Source organism: Scyliorhinus canicula, chromosome 3, assembly GCF_902713615.1.
Source record: "Scyliorhinus canicula chromosome 3, sScyCan1.1, whole genome shotgun sequence".
Classification (NCBI taxonomy): Eukaryota; Metazoa; Chordata; class Chondrichthyes; order Carcharhiniformes; family Scyliorhinidae; genus Scyliorhinus; species Scyliorhinus canicula.
The window spans coordinates 117296492-117302491 of NC_052148.1; the positions used below are offsets into that span (position 1 = coordinate 117296492).

The 6000-nt window shown below is 48.0% G+C and overlaps 1 protein-coding gene across 1 annotated transcript in view; it reads right to left on the minus strand.

The window, feature by feature from the left end:
* The window catches only part of LOC119962891 (probable tRNA methyltransferase 9B), an 89264-nt gene extending 84494 nt beyond the window's left edge, over positions 1-4770 (minus strand). Inside the window, exon 1 of the mRNA XM_038791126.1 lies at positions 4476-4770. The gene's annotated coding sequence lies outside the window, so the exon portion shown is untranslated. The remainder of the gene's footprint in view (positions 1-4475) is intronic.
* Between the last annotated feature and the right edge of the window lie 1230 nt (positions 4771-6000).

Here is a 6000-nt window from a genome sequence, read left to right on the forward strand (position 1 = left end):
TGGCTGGAGCAGCATGTTGAAACCTTTCAGGGTTGTGGCTGTGAATGGACTTTCTGTCCTTCATTTTAGATCCCTGTAATGATGCACTTTCAGAGACTTCATTAGTGATCGACAAGAGCAGCAGCATGGCTGTAGCTGATTCTGGAATGCATCTGTCAAAGAGAACTCCTCCCCCTGGGGTGATTTCCATTCTGAGTCCTGATTGGTCACCCAGACCAGGTGACCCTTACTTGACTGTGTTCCCCTTAAAGGGACAATCACCACAAAACGTTTACATTTATTTTTTGGGTGTTACTTCAAATCCTCCCCTCTCTTGATTATGCTGACCCATGTAAGAGGATGCCCTCATGGTTATTTTCCATCCTCCATTGTCAGCAGGGGCATCGGAATAGAGGGGAAATTCCTGCTCAGGATCAAACACACCAATGATTTCAGCCTTCCATTCACACTGTTTCACCATTAGGGCATGGAGCCTCTGAATTTGGTTCCCGCAACATCTCTAGTCCTCCCCCATGCCATCCTGCCACAGGGAGGCCACCTCAATTGAACAGGAAGTGCCCATATGATTCTGCCTGCAGAATCCTTCCAGCCTTGGTATAAAGTCACTCTAAATTGGAGGCTGGGCTACTCTAATTGTTTGCCCGCACCCATGGAGCAGTGAGCCAAACCAGTTACCAGCCCGGTAAAAGTACCCTGGCAGTGAGAATGCATCAAGGAGAGGTCCCAATGAAGCTCGCTCCTATTTTCCAGCACCCTCAATGTTATCTCTGCTGAAGACCCAGCCCAATGCGTTGATGCCATATTAGAAATTGAGCTAGAATCTCCTGTCACAAAGGCAAGGGTGCTACACTGACATCGAAACATAGAATCAGTTCCTCATCCTAACCCACTCTACCCCTTCTCCTTCCCACCACCGCCACACCTTGTCCACATTCGCCGCCCAATAATAATGAACCATTTTGGCCCCCCTGCTGCCTCTGCCTCTGTAGCAGGGTCGTCCCCACCTCCTCCCCACCCTCGGCACCTTCACCGCCCATACAAAGTCAGAGATGACTGTGTCCACATTCCGAAAAAAGGCCTTTGGTATAAAGATCGGGAGAGCCTGAAAGATAAACAAGAACCTCGGCAGAATATTCATTTTCACCACTTGGACCCTCTCCGCCAACATGTGCAGGGGTCTAGTTTGAGGGCTATGGTGATGGCAGTATTGCCAATGGCTCCGAGTAGGTATTCAGGGAGTCCAGTGGTGCAGTCCACGGTGAAGATATGGGCCGGGATGGAGTGGCGTGAACCACTCTGGCGTTCGGCTGCCCCAAAGGTGCGGATTTCCCTGCACCTTTAGGGGCCAAGCCCTAACCTTGAGGGGCTAGGCCCGCGCCGGAGTGGTTGGCGCTCCGCCGGCCGGCGGGAAAGGCCTCTGGCGCCACGCCAGCCGGGGCCGAAGGGACTTCGCCGGCCGGAGGATGTTCGCGCAGGCGGCGGAGTGTCAGTGGCTGCTGACGTCATCCCCACTCATGCGCAGGGAGGGGGGTCACTTCCACGTCGGCCATCGTGAAGGCTATGGCCAACGTGGAAGGAAAAGAGTGCCCCCATGGCGCAGGTCCGCCCGGCGATCGGTGGGCCCCGATCGCGGGCCAGGCAACCATGGGGGCACCCCCCAGGGCCAGATCGCCCCGCACGCCCCCCCCCCCCCAAGGACCCCGGAGCCCACCCGCGCCGCCAGTCCCGCCGGTAAGGGAGGTGTTTTGATTCACGCCGGCGGGACCGGCATTACAGCAGCGGGACTTCGGCCCATCACGGGCCAGAGAATCGCCGAGGGGCGCCCACCAGCAGGCGTGGCGTAATTCCTGTCCCCGCCGAATCTCTGGTGCCAGAGACTTTGGGAGACGGCGGGGGCGGGATTCACGCTACCCCCCCCCCCCCCCCCGGCGATTCTCCAACCCGGCGGGGGGTCGGAGAATCCAGCCCATGGAATCAGCTGAGGAGGCATTTTAGGGTGGAAGGGATGTCAGTGCTAACGCCGCTGTGCGAGAATCATGGGTTTGAGCCGTGTGGGATGGATAGTGTATACAGGAGGTGGAGGGAAGTGGGGCTGGTCAAGGTGAGGGGTTTGTATTTGGAGGAAGGGTTCGCCAGTCTGGAGGAGCTAAGGGGGAGGGTGGGACTGTCAAGAGGTAGTTAGTTCAGCTATCTGCAAGTTAGGGACTTTGCATGAAAGGTCTGGAAGGGGTTCCCTAGATTGCTGGGATACACCCTGCTGGAGCGACTGCTGCTTCCGGATGTGGAAGGGGAGGGAGGAATTGGGGATATATATAAGTGGCTGGGGGACCAGGGAGGCGAGCGGGTGGTGAAGATCAAGGAGAAATGGGAAGCGGAGTTGGGAATGGAAATCAATTGGGGAGTATGGAGTGAGGCACTGCGAAGGGTAAACGGGACCTCCTCTTGTGCAAGGATGAGCCTGATACAGTTTAAGGTGGTGCACAGGGTGCATATGACTCGGGCGAGAATGAGTGGGTTCTTTCAGCGGGTAGCAGCATGGTTGGGTCGCCTGTACGACTTCCTGCGGTTAGAGAAGATAAAGTATGAGATAAGGGGCTCAGCAGGGGAGTTTGAGAAAAGGTGGGGGATGTTTGTGACCGTGTTTGAAGAGCTGTTCGGTACGGGGGGGGGGGGGGGGGGGGGGGGGGGGGGGGGGGGGGGGCGAAAAAGGAGGAAAATATGTACAAACTGTATAGTTGATTGGTGGGAAGACTGTGTGTGCTCTGGTTCTCAGCCCTGCCGTTAATTTCTCTCTACTTTGTCCAGACCCCTCATGATTTTAAGCACCTTCTATTAAATCTCCTCTCACCTTTCTCTAAGAAAACAAATCTACCCATGCAACTGAAGTCCCTCATCCCTGGAACCGTTATCATAAAATTTATTTGCACCCTCTTTAAAGCCTTCACATCCTAGAATTGCACAGAAGTGACAGAATGCTCCAGTTGAGGCCACACGTGACACTGCTCATTCTTCCTACCAAAATGTACCACTTTGATTTGTCTGTGTTAAACTCCATCTGCCACATGTCCACCCACTCCAGCAGCATATGTCCTATGCAGTCTATCGCTATCCTCCTCAGTGTTCACAATACTTTCAAGTTTAGTGCCGTGTTTGAAATTGTGCCTTGTACACAAAATCTAGACCATTAACACAGATCAAGAAAAGGAGTGTTCCTTGTACTGAAATAAAAAAGTTTTCAGTTCAGAAGAAGAGTCATATAGACTTGAAAAGTTAACTCTGTTTCTCTCTCCACAGATTCTGCCCGACCTGTTGACACTTTCTGACATTTTCTGTTTTTATTTCAGATTTCCAGCATCCGCAGTATTTTGCTTTTATTGCTAGTACTGACCCGCTGCATACCTTCCTCCTGGTCAAGAATTCATCAGTGCTCTCTGATTCCTGTCACTCAGCCAACTTCATATGCCACTTTCCCTAATATCTTTTATTTTCTTTTTTAAATAAATTTAGAGTACCCAATTATTTTTTCAATTAAGGGGCAATTTAGATGGCCAATCCACCTAACTTGCACATCTTTGGGTTGTGGGGGCGAAACCCATGCAGACACGGGGAGAATGTGCAAACTCCACATGGACAGTGACCAAGGGCCGGAATTCGAACCTGGGTCCTCAGCGCCACAGGCAGCAATGCTAACCACTGTGCCACCCTGCTGCCCCACTTACCCTAATATCTAACACAATCACCTCAAGTTAACACCATAATGTTATTACTGAAAGAGGTTCTCAACAAAAAGGCACTCCAACATATTTCTTTTCACTACTCAGTTGGCAAATACATCTTTTACTGACTTAAAAATTGAGGGGTTTTTTTTGCAATTGTCCCTTTTGTTTTTCAGTGAGTTGATTACGAGAGATCACGGTTGTGCATTTACAGATACCAAATCTACAGAAACATCCTCATTAAAAATTGTAAAGCTTCCAGTGGGAGAAGAATAAAATCAGTTGCACATCATTTATGCCACAGTGATAACACGCACAATTAATATATTGAAGCATTTTTACACACTATGTTGCTATTTTGCATATTTGCAAGCTAACACTAAACAATTTATTACAAACTTCTTCACGAAAACAGTGCCCTTTTAAATATCATGAATAAAACTGACTAGTGTGAAGCAAGAGCATCTGTGGTCCTTAGCACAGGAGCAGTGCAAATTATTTTTGTCAAGGATTTGTCAAGGAATAACAGATACAGGCTCACAGGAATATTTAAGTTGTATGACCTCTGCCAGTGCAAAATCAGTAAGAATCAGAAGTTTATTATTTGTAAAAAGAAATGGTGTCATCAATTCACATCAAGTGGCAGTCTGCTACAAAAAACTGTTATGCTGAATGGTACATCACAATTAAAATACTGTAAATTACAAGATGAGTTCTGACAAAATAATCTGATTCGAATCAATTACAAAACCCCTTTACCTGTCAGTGAAGATGTCCCTGATGTCTCTTCAGTTCTTAGTAAAGCCATGACGCATGAGACCACTATAGAAATGAGCATAAATTGAATCAGCTAAGCTCTCCATTTTTTCAGAGCAGCTTCAGCAGTCAAAGGCTCCAGAGAGCTGGAATAACCTAGTTTGGTGGTGTTTATCTATTGCATTAGCTTGTATTGAGTAGGCCATGAAGTGCAGAGCAGGCTCTTCCCGCAATATTCCAAGCAGATCTCAGCGCTGGAAACATACAACAAGGAGACAGTCCCCACATATCAACTGAAGCTTTGTAATTCAGGTGATGTAGTAAAACCCTTTGCTGACAGCCTCCTCAGTGTCTTCTGGGAAAACATTTTCCATTCAGAGCAGCCTGCCTGGCTTTTGCATGTATGGCATTGCTGCGAGGCTCACAGTCGATGGAACACAAATTCTCCACTGACTTTCGAGGTAATCCAAGTTGATCTCAGTGACCATTAAAATAATTTCAGTTCAGAATGATTTCTTGATTTCAGAATTTTTATTCTTGTGGATGACACCGTGCCTTCAAACCTCGGCACAGTTCTATTTTCCTAATTTATTCAGAAAGACAGTGTCATTGGAGCTAAATCAGTGAAACAATTTGCTATACGCCTCTTAAAGTGGCAGTGAGGTTTCACAGTTCCAGGATGACAATATATTAATAAGACACTGGCTGGGGTTGCTAATAACATTAAGATTGCAAAATGCTGTTTGCACATGTTATGCAACTTGCACTCAGGAACTTTTTTGTTTATCTCTCTGTAATATAAATTCTGAACAATCACTGTACCATATCATTTTTTTGATAGAATATTTACTCACAATATTTAACTCATATAAATGGATAACAGTTCTATGCAGCATAAAAACAGCAAAGCAACAACAACAACGTGCATTTAAATAGCATCTTTAGCACAGTAAAACTTTTCAAGGGCTTCACAAAGTCAATATCAAACAGAATTTGACTTCGAGTCACAAAAGGAGTTGCCAGTTCAGATGATTAAAATCTTGCTCAAAGACATCTTAAAGGGGAAAAGCGAGGTACCGGTTCAGAGACAGTTAGACAGGAAATTCATGAGCTTATGGTCTCAAGTTTAAGACCCCCCCCTCCCCCCCCCCCCCCCCCCCCCCCCCCCCAAGCAGGGGTCAATGGCAAGGGCAGTGCAGTGGCACAGTAGTTGGCACTGCTGTCTCACAGCACCAGGAATTTGAATTCAATTCCGGCCTTGGGTGATTACCTTTGTGGAGTTTGCTCATTCTCCCCCTTTGTGTGCGTGGGTTTCCTCCGGGTGCTCCGGTTTCCTCCCACAGTCCAAAGAGGTGCAGGTTAGGTGGATTGGCCATGATAAATTGCCATTTAGTGTCAAAGGGACCTTTGGACTTGAATGGGCTGAATGGCCTCCTTCTGCATTGTAGAGATTCTATGATTCTATGACACATGGGGATGGTGTTACATTGAGAACGATAGCAGCAGCACCATGACCTTTGCTTCTGCA